This window comes from Dromiciops gliroides, chromosome 4 (assembly GCF_019393635.1).
Source record: "Dromiciops gliroides isolate mDroGli1 chromosome 4, mDroGli1.pri, whole genome shotgun sequence".
Classification (NCBI taxonomy): Eukaryota; Metazoa; Chordata; class Mammalia; order Microbiotheria; family Microbiotheriidae; genus Dromiciops; species Dromiciops gliroides.
Genome location: NC_057864.1, coordinates 370,177,862 through 370,195,028, shown reverse-complemented (window position 1 = coordinate 370,195,028; position 17,167 = coordinate 370,177,862). Strand labels below are relative to the sequence as shown.

The 17,167-nt window shown below is 36.9% G+C and overlaps 1 non-coding gene across 1 annotated transcript; it reads right to left on the bottom strand.

Moving 5' to 3' along the window:
* Window positions 1-10,151: 10,151 nt before the first annotated feature.
* LOC122726941 lies at window positions 10,152-10,256 on the bottom strand. Its single transcript, XR_006352932.1, has one exon. It is a non-coding gene; the product is annotated as a U6 spliceosomal RNA (small nuclear RNA).
* Window positions 10,257-17,167: the final 6,911 nt, after the last annotated feature.

The window sequence follows — 17,167 nt, the reverse complement described above, 5'->3', positions numbered from 1 at the left end:
GCACATTACAAAGTACTTTCCAGGCAATGTGCTAATTACTGAGGATTCCAAGAAAGGTATAAACAAGGTCTCTTTCTAAAGGAACTCACATTTTGCTTTGGGAAACAACATGCAAATAATTATGTACATGTAAGCTATGTATAGAGTAGTGGGGAGGTAATATCAGACGGAAAGTACTAGCAGTGGAGTGAATTGGTAAAGGCTGATGTAGAATCTGGCATCTGAGCCTGAGTCTTACAGGATACCAGAGAATTCAGGAGACAGAGGTAAGGAGGGAGAGCATTCAAGGCTTGGGGGACAGTCACTGTAAAGGCACCAAATAGAGAGAGGGAATGTCTTGCTCAAGGAACAAGCAAAAAAGACCAGTATCGGGGCAGCTAGGTGGCACAGTGGATAGAGCACCCTCCCTGGAGTCAGGAGGATCTGAGTTCAAATCTGGCCTCAGACACTTGACACTAGCTGTGTGACCGTGGGCAAGTCACTTAACCCCAATTTCCTCACCAAAAAAAAAAAAAAAAAGACCAGTGTCAAAGAATGGATGGATAGGAGCGAAGTGTAAGAAGACTGGAAAGGCAAGAGAGGGCCAGTTTGTGAGCAGTTACAGTTTAAGTCTAGGCTAACTATCATTGAGATGATGTCAGTATACCCTGCAGGAAACTAGGATACATCTGGATGTCTTTGGTGTTCCTGGGTAGAACCCCAATTGTGAATAGAAACAGGTGTTTGGGAGTCTAAATTAAAGCTTAAAAACTTCTTGTTCCTTTTCCATCCTGTTTCAGATGTTCATCAAAATAGCATTTTCCACCCCTCCTGGAAATTCATCATAGAGGACATTAAATAGGATGGATAGGAATTTCCCCATGTAAGCTTATCAGGATTTATTCAATAGTTGTAAAACATGGCAGACATTTAAGCAGTCGGAATTTTAAAAAAATATTAAGTGCTTGCTATGTGCAGTGTTAAGCACTGGAGATAGAAAGGCAAGATAGTCCCTGCTTTCAAGGAGCTCATATTCTAATGAGGAAGACAACACATATGGAAGGTTTCAGGTATAAGTCAGATGGAAAAGACACATGGTCCTTAGGGTACAGTGGCAAAGCAGATGGGAATGTCTTTTCATGACTGTTTCTTTTACAGTAATAAAATGATATCATTCTTATGTGGAACACTTTGAAATGCCAGTGATTTTTATGGCACTACAATTTCTGAGATTTCAGTAGTTGTGGCTGTAGCACCTGCATGAGCATTTGGGTTGCTTCCTAATACAATGGATGACAGCATTGGGCCAGAAGTAATAGTCTTTACAAGTGTCTGGGATTTAGGGTCCTAGAATGTCCCCATCATAGAATGAGGGGAGATGGTGCTTAAAAGTTGGTGGTGTTAGTTAGACTTGCCTAGTATAATCTGCCTTCTGTCTCTCCTGCAGGGTACCTTACTACTTTAGCTGATATTGACAGATTTCTTTGTAAACAAGACCCAAAAATAAAGTCCCATTGATTTTTTTTCTTGGAAGTATTTAGGAAAAAAAGCTATCGCTTTGGAAAGAAGAATTTTCCATTTTGAAGGTTGGATCTATTCAATAGTCTTTCCATTTTCCTTCTAAACTTCATCTCCTATATGCAACTTATTTTGATCCTCCTTTTAACTGGGTTGGTTAGTTGACTTATCTTAGGGAATAATCCTTGCCAGGGTTAAATATCCACTTTCTCTTTTCTCTTCCTCCAGGATAAGATCAAACGAGGAAAGTATTCATAGTTCCTATTTCACACAGAAAAGGGATGCAAGGGTGTATAAATTGGACATGGAGACAAATCCATGAATCACATTCTATTCCATCTTTAATACCTTCATACAGGTTCTCAATACCACCTGCATGGAAGATTGTAATAGACTATTGTTTTGTGTGTAATAGACTATTAAAGGGTCTTCCTGTATCCTTCCTCCCCTGACCTCCAACCTCTAATCCATCATTCATACTCCTACCAGACTAATCTTCCCATTTGGTAATGTTACTTCTTTCTCTCCTTAAAACTCTTCAGCAGTTTCCTATAACCTAGTGACTAAAGCTCAGACTCCAAAAGTCTTTCACATCATGATGATATCATCTTTCCTTTTAAGTCGCCTTTCACATTAGTCTGTATATACTTTACACTCCAGCCAAACTGGACTGCTCTCTGAACCCTAAACACACCCTGTGCTTTATTTTGAATTTTTACCCTAGAATTAAATTCAAATGCCATAGCGTCCATGAAGCTTGGTCAAGAAGAAGGTACTGCACTAATAAGGACTTAGAGCCTTGTGTTTTCTAATTCTCCTGCATTCATTTTGTCCTTTTGGGTAGTAGAACTCTCTTTCCTTGTATGCTATTGTTACTAAATATAAACTCCACAAGTGTCCATCTTAGATTTTACCTAAAGTTTGTATGTTCTCTAAGATCTATCAAAATGTTCGGAACAGAGTAGGTACTTAGTGAATGTTCACTGAATATTTATGTGATTTTATTCCTTAGAATACATGGCATCGAAGATTCAGCGTTTAATTAAATGTCCTCTGGCCTTTGAGTGATCTGACTGAACTGATGGAGGTGACTCAGCCCAGTTTAGTGACTACTGATAGCTTTGGTCACTTTTCAGGTATGAAAAGCTAAGATTCTTTAGGGAGCATTATTTAGAAACTTTTCCTACTAAAGTGCTACACTGACATAACTTCATGATATAGAGGTGACTCCAGTTCTCAGAGGTCATGCCACTGGATCACAAACTCTAGCTGGTTCTACCAAGTTGAAAAACCTGCATGTTGTGAAGATTAAAAATATGAGAGACAGAGTTTCTGAGTTATTTAATAATTTTATTAAAAAGGTCAACAAGTTATTAATAAAAGAATGGAAATGGCCATCTCTCTCAGACCAAACACCCAAAATGGTAGTGGACTCGTAGTTTATATATCCTTCTAACTGTAGGGAGTCCATCATATAGTAATCAAATATAATTAGTTGACATGATTGGAGATGGGTTATATCAAAATGAAATCTTGGGATATGTGACTTGGGTCACTCAAATCTTGATCAAAAAGACATCAGAAAAATAATGTAGACCCCACCCAAGTTGATAGGAACACAATGGTTTCCACCCAGATGTGTTTTGATACAGGTTAAATCTTATTAGTATAGTCCTTAAGAAAAAAAAAACACACACAACACAAACTTGAAGGACTTAGAAAGAAGGTGGGAGCACTGAATATTCCCAAGATATGAATCATCAACAGTTATTTCTCATAGTTTGACTCCAGCTATGAACTTTTCTTTTGTCTGTGCCTTAAGACTAATTTAGATAAGTTAAGAAAAGGATTGGGTGGGGCAACTAGGTGGCACAGTAGATAGAGCACCGGTCCTGGATTCAGGAGTACCTGAGTTCAAATCTGGCCTCAGACACTTGACATTTAATAGCTATGTGACCCTGGGCAAGTCACTTAACCCCCATTGCCCTGCAAAAAAAAAAAAAAAAAAGAAAGAAAAAAAAAGAAGAAAAGGATTGGGTGATGAATTGGGGGGAACCATAGAAGTCTCTGAAAACTATGTATTAAGGCTTGTGGACCATGTCCATAAAGGTTGTGCTCTATATTAATGAATAGGGTTATGATTGGAACCGTGATTTCATTGGTATAGGGAACACCCTATATACAAAGTGAGGAAACGCCTTCTACCAATGTGTGTTGACACCTTCCACTACAGCTTATAGTCTTAAAGAGTTCTCTAGATCAGGGTTTCTAAAACTTTTTCCACTTGTGGCCCCTTTTCACCTGAGAAATTTTTTACGTGACCCCACGTATGTAGTTATATAAAATAGGTTTACAAATCAAACATTTACTGCTAAATTTTTGTGACACCCCCCCACATTCAGTTACATGACCCCATGGGGTCATGACCCACAGTTTAAGAAGCTTTGGTCTAGAGCCCTGAGAAATTAAGTGATTTTTCCAAGGTCTCACACACCATTACATGTCAGAGTTGGGACTTGAACCTTGGTCTTCCTAGATTCAAGGCCAGTCCTTTATTCACTACAACATAGTGTCTCCCAAGGTTCTTTTGGTGTATCACTGAAATTATATATATTTTAAAATACTGAAGCATTAAGGAATTATTGCAGCTAATTGAAAGGCAACATGGTATAGCCGATCAAGGGCTGGCTTTGGAGTAAAAAAGAAAGATTCAAATTTGGTCCCTGACACTACTCACTGTGTAATCATCCAAAAGATACTCATTATTTTTCAGTTCCACAGCTAGCTCTTCAAGACTGTAACATACAAATAAGTTGTCAGTATGTTCACTGATGGAGGAAGTTTCTATATCAGAAGTTCTCCATACTAACTAAATCACAAGTTAAAATAACACTCTTAGGGGCAGCAAGGTGGCACAGTGGATAAAGCACTGGCCCTGGATTCAGGAGGACCTGAGTTCAAATCCATCCTCAAACACTTGATACTTACTAGCTGTGTGACCCTGGACAAGTCACTTAACCCTCATTGCCCAACAACAACAACAACAACAACAACAAATAACATTCTTTTCTATGGTCTTCCAATATATCAATAGATTTATTTAAATGTACAGGTATGTTTGTCACCATAAGCAAACAATCTTCAGTATGTCTATTTATCTTGTTGAAATGTTAGTTCCTACCAATCCCTAAGAACAAACTCAACTTTGGAAACCTGCCCTGGGGCTGAGCTTGATGGGCAATCAAATTAGCACAAACTCACCTAACTGATTAGATTGATTTGGGCTCTTAACAGTACTTCACATCTATCTACCCAGATCTCTTGGGGCATCTTTCCAGCTGCCCCCTATTTGCATGTACAATCGATGGCTATCCATCCCCCAAAATCTTCATCTGGGAACTATAATACAAAACACTATCATTTTTTTTTTTGTTAAAAAATATTCTGTTTTATTTTTTGGTCCAAATTTCATCCCTTCCGCCTCCTCCTGCCCTATTAAGAAGTCAAAAATGTATGTATAATCAAGCAAGACAATTTCCCACACTAGCCATGTCATCTATATGTATATATACACATATGAAAATACATATATGTGTATATGCCTTACATAAGCCATAGATACATGTGCACGGTGTGTATACATGTGTATAAACGCATGAGTGTATATAAGCATATTATATATATCCACTATATATTGATATGCATTTAAACATGAGGAACATATGTGTCCTATATAGGCATATATGCATGTGTATGAGATATGTACTATCATCTATCAATCTATCTATCTATCTTTTACTGACATGTATATGCCATTTGTATAGGCATATATCTTGACATGAAGTAGATCTATTTACACATATGTGCATATACAAGGCAATATATATTTGTATACACACCAATATATGTGGATATGTTTACATGTGTGTACATATGTGTATACATGTGTGCATGTCTCCTTCTGTGTTCTGAGTTTATCATCTTTCTATCTGGAGGTGATACTGGGGTAGCATGTTCATCATAAATACTTTGGAATTATAGTTGGTCATTATGTAGCTTAGAGTTCATAATAATCTTTAAAAGTTGTTTTCCTTATAATAATATTTTAATTGTGTATATTGTTCTCCTGGTTCTGGTTACTTTACTCTGTATCAGTTCCTAGAGGTCTTCCCAGATTTCTCTGAAACTATCTCCTTCATCATTTCTTACAGCCCAATAAGTCCATCACATTCAGATATCATAATTTTTCAAGTCATTCCCCAATACTATCATTGCTTTCTAAAGGGCATGAAAATGAATTGCTCTAATGCTCCAGTCACAGTTCCTGTGACCCTCCAGACAAAGCTTCCCTTCTATGGCCACCAATTCCCTACATATATATGTTATGTCCCCTCTTAAAATAGAATCGGGGCAGCTAGGTGGCACAGTGGATAGGGCACCAGCCCTGAATTCAGGAGGACCTGGGTTCAGGTCTGGTCTCAGACACTTGACACTTACTGGCTGTGTGATCCTGGGTGGGTCACTTAACCCTCATTGCCCCACAAAAACAAACAAACAAAAACCAACCAACCAAACAACAAAAATAACAACAACCCAGAATCGACTTGAGGGAAAGTATTCCCTCACTTTTGTATTTGTATCTGTAGTACTCAGTACCACACCTGGCACATAGTAAGTCCTTAATAAATGTCTTTTCATTTATTCATTCATTCAAACATTATGCTTCTTGTCAAATAAGAAAAAAAGAGTTAGTATAATCAAATGTTTCAAGAGGAATATATTTTTTAACCTCATGCCCCTAGATGCTGAATACCAAGGCAGATAATAGAGGAAAGAACTATTTTATGACGGCCTCTGGTGTTATTGGTCTCACTTTTCAGAGTGAGGAATGGGCAATATAAGACAAGGTTATGGCTAAAGTCAAGAATACTGTATTACTGGCAATGCACTCTATCCCTGACTCAGAGGCTATTGTGAGGACCCTCACATTTCCTCTATCTCATTATAAAACCAAAAGGTCAACTAGGATCAACAAACAGATATTTCTCATAGTTTAAATGCTTCTACTTTAGAAAAGGAAGCTAATTGCTTGAAGATGCTTAAACACCTTACCCTTAAATAGAAGTTAAAGCATCATATGTGAAATCATGCCAAATTTTAGCCTTGAATAAGTCACTAGGTCAAACCGAGGAACTGGGAAGAGATCCCAGAACTGTTGATTATATTAACTCCCCTTTGGTCTTCCATCCACATTTCCTGTCCTGCTCCTTTGCTTTCATTCTATAGACTAGGCCTGGTGATCATGTTCCTTTTCTGTTGTATACTTTTTCATCATGTAACAGAAATTTAGAGCTAATCAATATAAAGTGTATTATGAACTGTCAAGTCCACCTTCTTCATTTTGCAGATAAGAAAGTAAAGGTCTAGTGAGATCAAGTAACTTGCCCAGGATCACAAAGTGACAGAACTAGTTCTTAGGCCAGTTTGCTTTCTGTTATATATGACAACATTTTTTAATTTTCATTTTTTTAAAAAAAATTTCGAGTTCCAAATTCTCTCCCTCTCTTTAGCTCCTCCTCCACACATTGAGAAAGCAAGCAATATGATACAATTATGTATCTGATGTTATGCAAAACATATTTCCACATTAGGCACACTGGGGGAAAAAAGCAAGAAAAATAAGTTCCACTTTGCATTTAGAGTTCATCAGTTTTCTCTCTGGAGGTAGATAGCATTTTTCATCAGGTGTCCTTTGAAATTGTTGTGGTTCATTGTATTGATCAAAGTAGCTAAGTCTTTTACAGATAATTATTGCTACAACCATGCTGTCACTGTGTATAGTGTTCTACTGGTTCTACTCACTTCACTTTGAATCACTTTGCATATCTTCCCATGTTTTTCTGAAACCATCTTGTACATCATATTTTATAGCACAATAGTATTCCATCATGAGCACATATCGCAACTCATCCAGCCATTGGCTCAATTGATGGAAATCCCCTCAATTTCTAATTCTTTGCCACCACAAAAAGAGCCATTAGGTATATTTTATACATATAAGTCCTTTGTTTCCTTTGATCTCTTTGTGATGATTGATTGTTGTCCTTCATTCTTGAAGAATTCCAAAATGACATCATTATGTTGGAATCAAGTTACAGTGTATACAGCCATGACTGATTAGACTAATATGAGCTTGGAATTCCCTACAACAGGTCAGGCACAAACAGACCATATGGACATTTGGAGTGAATATATCTCTAAATTTTCTCATTTCATGTTTCTTTTGAGCTACTGTCATTCTGCTTTGCTCATAGAGCACAGTGACTCTTTTGTTATAGGCACACCATGCTAGGTAGGTTCTTGCCAGTGTCTCTGATGTCATGAAATCAATTCCAAAGTTCTTCAGAGAAATCTTCAGTGTCTTTGTATTGCTTTTTCTGACTACCATGTGAGTACCTTCCTTGTATGAGTTCTCATAAAATAGTCTTTTGGGCAAACATAGATTTTAGCATTCAAACAATGTGGCCAGCCCATCAGAATTGTGCTCTCTGAAGTGGAGTCTGAATGCTTTCCAATTTAGCTTGAGAAAGCACCCTACTGTCTGGTACTTTATCTTGCCAGGTGATCTTTAGAATCTTCCCAAGACAATTCAAATAGAAATGATCCAGGTTCCTGGCATGACACTGGTAGACTGTCCAGGTTTCGTAGGCATACAACAATGAGGTCAGCATGGTGATTCTGTAGACATTTAGTTTGGTAGTCAGTCTCTTACCTCTCCTCTGCAATACTTTCCTTTGGAGGCTCCCAAACACTGATCCAGTTCTGGCAATGCATGCATCAATCTCATCATCCATGTGTATATGCCTGGGACTGCCAAGGTAAGTGGAACTTATGCACAGTATTCAAAATTTATCTTTGGAATTCTTTGGGATACACTCCTAGTTGTGGCATTGGTGGGTGAAAGGGTACGCACAGATTTATAGCCCTTTGCGTACAGTTCCAAATTGTTATACAGAATGGTTGAATCACTTCACAGTTCTACCAACAGTGCATTACTATACCTATTTTTACATACCCCTTTTAGTATTTATCATTTTCTTTTTCTGTATGAGACAACTTCCTAATTCTCACTATCTGTTGCCAAGTTTTTTTTTTCTTTGTTGTTGTTTATCCTTTTAGGGAGAAAGAAGAAGTAAAATGAAATTCTGGATCTTTAGTGCCTCATCTATCATGTTACAGCATATATCAAATATGAAAATTTTGCAATAGGGGTACCCACAACCCTTCATTATAGAAGGGATGTGAGTGTGCTTTGACAAGAATCTAGAACTATCTGTTAAAAGGAATAAACACTAATTATATTGTCTATGTCATGGAATTGTTATGAAGAAAGGAAAAAGTAATAATCTCTGTGAGAAAAGCATAGTGTCCTTGGATGTCAGCACCCTGGGGCAAAGCACTGTTGGCTCTGTTCAAGTTGTGACTTCAGGAAAAGCCCCTGGGAACTATAAATCACTGTGTAAATGTGAACTATAATCCTTATTGTTATTTCCATTTTAAGAAAGATATTTGTTTACATTCTGTTATTTTCAGATACATCCCTAATAGAATATAATCCACTTGAAATCAGGGAATTTCTCAATTTCTATTTTGCACCCCCCCCCCTCCATACCTAGCACATTGTATGACCCAATAAGTGCTTAGTAAATTCTTGGTGTTTAATTGATTAAGGTTCAGGTGCACTTTTTAAGTGATAGCATTAGTAATATCATGTGTGAATGTGAAATATAAACACAAACATGCAATAGACCACACTGCTAATTTTCTTTAGGACTCATGATTAATCAGTCAAAAGACATTTATGAAGCATCTACTATATTCTAGACACTGTTCTAGGTGTTAGAAATAGAGTGGCAACATTTACACACACAGAGAATAATTACAATATAAATATATTTGTGTGTATCCACACATTTAAATGTGTGTATCTATAGATGGTTTGCCTAAAGATCTATCTATCTATCTATCTATCTATCTATCTATCTATCTATCTATCTATCTATCTATCTATCTATCTATCTATCTATATTCTTCAGATATAGTGTCTACGTGTGTGTGTAAGACAGACACAGAGAGACAGAGAGAGAAAGAGAGACACAGGTACACACACACACACACACACACACACACACACACAGACTTGTGGGTGGAATAGGTAGAGGTGATCTGGGATATGGCTTGTCTTTGCTGAAATTATGAGGAGGTTTGTGCTGGTCCCACCAAAAGCCCATTAGGGAGTAGGAAGGAGGGGCAGATAGAATCCAGAATCACCAGGGCTGAATTTCTCTCTCTTCCAGTCTCAGAGAATGGATATCAAGCTAAAATTGTACCTATCTGTCACCCTTCAAATACCTTTAGATTAGGGGTATGATTCAAAGGGGTTCAGAACAAAAGCTGCTCCCAATATATTGTTGGATTCTGATTTTTAATCCATTCTGCTATCCATTTCCATTTAATGGGTGTGTTCATCCCATTCACATTCAAAGTTATAATTACTATTTGTGAATTTCCCTCCATCTTATTTTTACTCACTATCTTACTTCTCAGCTTCTCTTTTATTCTATCTATTACCTTATCTTCTCCCCTTACCCTCTAAAAATATGGAATGCTTCATGAATTTGTATGTCATCCTTGCACAAAGGCCATGCTAATCTTCTCTTTATCATTCCAGTTTTAGCATATGTTCTGCCAAAGAAAGCACCCCTGATCACTCAAGATGGAGTGCAGCCCTCAGCTTATAATTGCCAGTTTAGATGCTTTTGCCAAATGCTAGGTACACAAAAGATTATCACGAATAGCTAGGAAACTTCTTTATCAAAAAAGTAGCAAATGGAAATCTGAGAAATACAGATTAGACTACATCAAAGATTACACAACAGTAAATAAATTGGCAACAGGATGTTCAAATCCAGTTCAAATCAAAGAAGAGAAAGATCTCACTTAGGGAGAATACACTCAACAGTAATCTGTAAAGCTGCAGGGCTAGAAATCAGGGGATAGGACAAGGGAAACAAAGGGGACACTGCTTCCTTACACATCTGTAGTTTGAGGGTTCCAGTCTGCCATTCAAAATTCCAAACCTCAATTCTCTTCTCTCTCAATGTATCTTTCTCTTTAGGTCACCTTCAAAGTCTCTATCCAACCAACTGAAATAAATCCTTCCTCACCATCTCAGAACTCTCTTATTCAATCAGAAGTTGCATTCCTTTACACATACATAGCGCAAAGCTATCCCTTAGGAAAACTGCCCACCTTCCTTGCATGGCAGTGGATGTTACATACATAAAAGGGAGTTGTATCTAGCTAGCCAAGCATCGGGAGGTTGAAGTCTCAAGGACTGGTGACTTTTGCCAATCTCTGTTCTTTACTTTCCCTCACGGTTTGCTCTGGTTCTTGATTAAACTGTTTCCTAAACAGGGAAACTAGGCTCTCGATGATTCAGTTCTAGTCCCACCTCAGATTCTCTATTCTTGGCTCTGACCTAAGGGGTCTCTCCCCAAGAGGGAAGGAAGAAGTGAAAATGGCACCCAGAATACAAAAATGAATCAGTTATGGAAACAATTTTATTCTCACACGCAGAAAAGGAAATGTTAAGCAATAAAGGACTGACTATATGACCACAATTACTTAAAAGATTAGTAAGAGAACTCTGTAGAGACATTTGCAATAGGGCTATTCATTAGCTACTTAACATTTTACTTCCCTGGGTACAGCTCTGTGTAAATGGAATCTTTTCTTTCTACTACTTTTTCTGTGATGCATTACCCCCATATCTCATTACGACTGTCACTATTGCCACTGCAACTACCCTAGTAGCAGATATACAACTGCTTAGGTGCTCAAGAAGGAGAGAAGACACTAGCTGCTCTTTTTCTGATACAAGTATTTTATTTTTTTCCAGTTACATGTAAAGATAGTTCTAAACATTGGTTTATACAAGCTTTCCAATTTCAGATTTTTCTCCCTCCCTCCCCTCTCTCCCCCCTCCCCTAGACAGCATGTAATCTTATGTATATATATATATATATATATATATATATATGTATGTATATATATAAAACATTAAACATATTTATGCATTAGTCATGTTTATAAGAGAAAAATCAGAGCAATGAGGAAAAACCTCAAAATAGAAATACAATAGCACCAAAAACAAAAGAAATAGTATGTTTCAATCAGCATCTATACTCCACAGTTCTTTTTTTTTCTACCTGGATTTGGAGATCCTCTTCCATCATGAGTCCCCTGGAACTCTTCTCTACCACTGCATTGGTGAGAAGAATGTAGTCCATCACAGTAGATCAACACACAATGTTGATGATACTGTGTACAATGTTCTTCTGGTTCTCCTCATCTCACTCATCATCATCCCATGCAAGACCCTCCAGGTTTCTCTGAACTCCTCCTGCTCATCGTTTCTTACAGCACAATAGTATTCCATTACATTCATATACCACAACTTGTCCAGCCATTCCCCAATTGATGGGCATCCCCTCAAATTCCAATTCCTTGCCACCACATAAAGAGCAGCTATAAATATTTTTGTACATGTGGGTCCTTTTCCCTTTTCCATGATCTCTTTGGGGAAAAGACCCAAAAGTGGTATTGCTGGGTCAAAGGGTATGGACAGCTTTATCGCCCTTTGGGCATAATTCCAAATTGCTCTCCAGAATGGTTGGATCAGTTCACAGCTCCACCAATAATGCATTAGTATTCCAATTTTTCCACAGCTTCTCCAACATTTATTATTTTCCTTTTTTGTCATTTTAGCCAATCTGATAGGTGTCAGGTGGTACCTCAGAGTTGTTTTAATTTGCATCTCTCTAATCATTAGTGATTTAGAGCATTTTTTAATATGGGAATAGATAGCTTTGATTTCTTCATCAGAAAACTGCCTGTTCATATTCTTTGACCATTTCTGAATTGGGCAATAACATGGATTCTTATAAATTTGATTTAGTTCCCTATATATTTTAGAAATGAGCCCTTTATCAGAAGTACTGGCCATAAAAATTGTTTCCCAGATTTCTGCCTCCCTTCTAATTTTGGATGCATTGCTTCTGTTTGTACAGAAACTTTTTAATTTAGTGTAATCAAAATCAACCATTTTGCATTTTATAATATACTCTATCTCTTGTTTGGTCATAAACTGTTCTCCTTTCCAAAGATCTGAAAGGTAGACTATTCTTTCCTCTCCTAATTTATCTATGGTATCACCTCTTATGTCTAAATCATGTATACATTTTGACCTTATTTTAGTATAAGGTGTAAGATGTTGGTCTATGACTAATTTCTGCCATACTCTCTTCCAGTTTTCCCAGCAGTTTTTGTCAAATACTGATTTCCTATCCCAGAAGCTGGAGTCTTTGGGTTTATCAAACACTACATTACTAGTGTAATTTACTACTGTGTCTCCTGTGGCTAGCCTATTCCATTGATCCTCCACTCTATTTCTTAGCCAGTACCAGATAGTTTTGATAACTGCCGATTTATAGTAGAGCTCCAGATTTGGTAGAGCTAACCCACCTTCCTGTGCATTTTTTTTTTATTATTTCCCTTGATATTCTCGACTTTTTGTTTTTCCAGATGAATTTTGTTATTATTTTTTCTAGCTCCATAAAATAATTTTTAGGTAGTCTGATTGGTATGGCACTGAATAAGTAAATTAATTTAGGTAGAATTGTCATTTTTACTATATTAGCTCTGCCTATCCATGAGCTATTGCGATCTTTCCAATTATTTAGATCTGATTTGATTTGTGTGAAAAGTGTTTGGTAATTGTGTTTATAGAATTCCTGGGTTTGTCTTGGCAAGTAGACTCCCAAGTATTTTATATTATCTACCGTTACTTTAAATGGAATTGAGATCTCATAAGATCTGATTGGTTCCAAAGAAAAGAAGACAAAACAATACTAGCAGTCTGGCTCTAGTGGACTCTAGGAACTATCTAGCCTCTAGGTTTTATAGATGAGAATGGTCACTCAGTCATTCAATAGCTATTTATTTTGTACTAGGCACTGTGCTGAATGCTAGAGATACAAAAAAAAAAAAAACCCACAAGATGTTCCCTGTCCTCAAGGAGTTCACAATCTAAGGCTAAGACAACAAGCAAACAAATATGTACAAACAGGCTAGATATAGGATAAATAGGAAATGATTGAGAGGAAAGACACTAGAATTAAGAGTGGTTGGGAAAGACTTTATGTGAGAGCATCCATATTCATTGAGGTCAGCAAGAAGGAGACACCTAATGGACAGGGATTTCTCTGCTGGTATAGCCAAAGTTCTAGTTCAGCTATCCATTTCACAGTTAACACTGTCATCATGACTAACAGGTAGCAGTCAGAAGATTTCCTTCTCCTTTAAAATATATTTTATATTTAATTTATGGAATAAAACAAGCATTTCAATTAACATAGTAAAATAAAAAAAGATGATTACACATGAAACTGCAAATCTACTAAGGACAACTTGCTATTCCTTTCAAATATGCAACAAATTATCATATAAATTTATTTTTTTCCCTTTTGGCTACCATCAGACACAAATACGTGTGTATGTATGTATGTGTGTATACATACTTGTGTATATATGCATATCTACGTGTGTGTGTGTGTGTGTGTGTGTGTGTGTGTGAAATTATACTGTATTTACTTTTATTGACCAGTTCTTTCTCTGGATGCAGATAGTATTTTTCTTCATACGTCCTTTACAGTTAATTTGTGTATTTATAATAGACAAAATAACTTATTCACTCAAAGTCATTCTTAAAACAATATTGCTGTTACTGTATACCATATATAGGATTTCTGTGCCTTTTCTGAAGTGAAGGGAAGAGGAAGGGAAGTCCTTTATCATGCATCTCTAAAAGAGTACTGCATAGAACAGGGAGTTTCATTTGAGAGGCTTTTTTTAAGGCACAAGTTCAAGCATGATCTTCTACATGAAGCCTATTCTGAGAACACTATGCTAGTGTGCTCCCTTTCTAATGCCCACATATATGGTAGCTCTATTGAAAATAAATCTATATATGTATATGAATATGTATATGTACACATATGGTCTATATAGAGGTTTTATGTATGTATACATATTATGTATTTATATATACATATATGTAAATACATACATATAGAATGTGTGTTTGTGTATAGGTGTATACATGTGCATGTGTATGTGTATAGATATAGACATAGGCATACATATACATATGCACATACAGACATGCATACATGCATGTGTATATATGTGTGTATATCACAATTCAGTTGGTATTCCTGGTTCTTTTTACTTTTTTGCACAGGTAAAATACCATTGAAGTCAAAAGTTGGCTCCTTTTAAAAATTTTCAGCAGTATGCTTTTCAATGGCATATGTATGGATCCATAACTCCTTAAATAGCATAAGCTGGGCAACATTCTGTGTTTTATTTAACTCTATATGACTCTGAGTAGAAATTAGTCATTATATTTTTCTATTATTCCTTGTTGCATAAAGAATAGAGTTGGGCTTGAAGTCAGGAATACCGAGGCTCAAATCTTACCTCACACGATGAGCTGGGTGTCTCTACGAAGTCACTCTCTGGTCCTTCAACTGTAAAAAGGACACAATAAGTATCTAAGTCCTAGGGTTCTTGTGAAGTTCAAATGTGATCACATATATAAAGTGTTTTATAAACCTTAGGGTACTATTTCAATTATTAGTATTTTTTCCTTCCTGAGCAGCACATTAGTCATAGACCTTCAGTTGGCTGAAATCATCAGAGGCCTCTACCACCTATGGAAAAAAATGTACTAAAACCCATGAGATTTTTGGCATTTTTCCTGAAAAACATGGATGAATCTTAGAGGACATTTCCTCAGAACTTGTTGATTTTCTTTGACATGATAATTTCTCAGGCTAATTCTTTGAAGTGCAAATATTGCCTTTCTCTGGCAATTATGTCAAAAAGACTAAAGGAGCTTAAATAGCATAACGGGAGAACATCACATTAATTAGACATTTAGGGATAAGAAATTGAAAAGCAAATTAATTATATGCCACCACTTTTTAATGGGAACTAAGGTGAAGAATTTCTTGGAAAGACTCAGAGGTTCTAGGATGTACATGAGCCACGTACAAAGTTTGCTAATTTCCAAAGAAAAACTGCTAATAGCTTTACCAGGGGTATGACCAGCCCTAACTGCCTCCTCCTCCTGCTCTTCTCAAGCAGACTTTTGCTTCGAATAGAGGGGGCAGTCAGAATGTAAAGGAAAGCCAGACTGTAGCTATTGAGTCAAAAGGGAGCTGGCCAGAGTTTTTTTTTTTGGGGGGGGGAGGAGAAAATACACAGCTGCTCACATGAGTTTCAGGGTGAAGATGAGGAGTTACTGTGTAAATGGACTGGTATTTCCTGGGCATGTCTTGATAGATTTTTAGGTCTTCCCATAGTCATTTATGTTTCACTATTTGTATTTGGCAGTTGTAAGTCTACATAAACCTTGTGTCTTCACCTCTGTGTCTAGCAGCCGGTGGGACCTAATCTAGATAACGCTTCCAATGTACATTCTTCAATTCCCACTACATTCCCTGGCCCAGTTTTCCACACTCCTGGCTCTGGTTAATCCTGATTCATAGTCTGCACTGGCTGAAGTGTTCCGGATGGAAATCATTTACACCACAGAAAGGAAAGCAGAAGTGGGGCATCTCCCTCAGCTTCTAGACTTTGTGCTAAGTAAGAACCCTTAGTGCCTTTGCGTACTATTAGCAGGTGGCAGCAGAACTAAGCACTGGTCAGAGCATTTGTGTGACAGGCAGTCCAGATGTGATTTAAAGAACTTTATATCTAGTATACATGATGGAAGAAAATCCAAAAGTAACAGAAAATATAGTTCTTTATGGTGAAGACAATTGAACACAAGAGAAAAAAAACAAAAGAATATATTCACAGAAATATTTATGTTGCCTTAATAAACAATGAAAATATATACACGATGGGGGGCAGCTAGGTGGTGCAGTGGATAAAGCACCGGCTTTGTATTCAGGAGGACTTGAGTTTCAATCCGGCCTCAGACACTTGACACTAGCTGTGTTACCCTGGGCAAGTCACTTAACCCCCATGGCCCCGCCAAAAACACACACACACACACACATATATATATATATATATATATATATATATATATATATATATATATATATATATATATATATATATACACACACACACACACACATATATATACATACGTACATACATATATACATATATACACGATGATACTGGCCTCCTGGCTGTTCCACGAATAAGACACTCTATTTCTCCACTCAGAGAATTTTCTCTGATTGTTTCTCAAGCCTGTAATAGTCTTCTTCCTCTCCAGATACTGACTTTCCTTGCTTTTATTTAAATTCCAACTAAATTTACTATCTACAAGACGATTTCCCTAAAACCTCTTAATTCCAGTGCTTTCTCTCTTTTAATTAATAATTCTTCTGTATATAGCTTTCTTCATATATATTTGTTTGCATGTTTGCATACAATCCCCCTTATATTGTAAACTCCTTGAGGGCAAGGACTATCTTGCCTCTTTTTGTATCCCCATTACTCCTCACAGTGACTGGCCCATAGT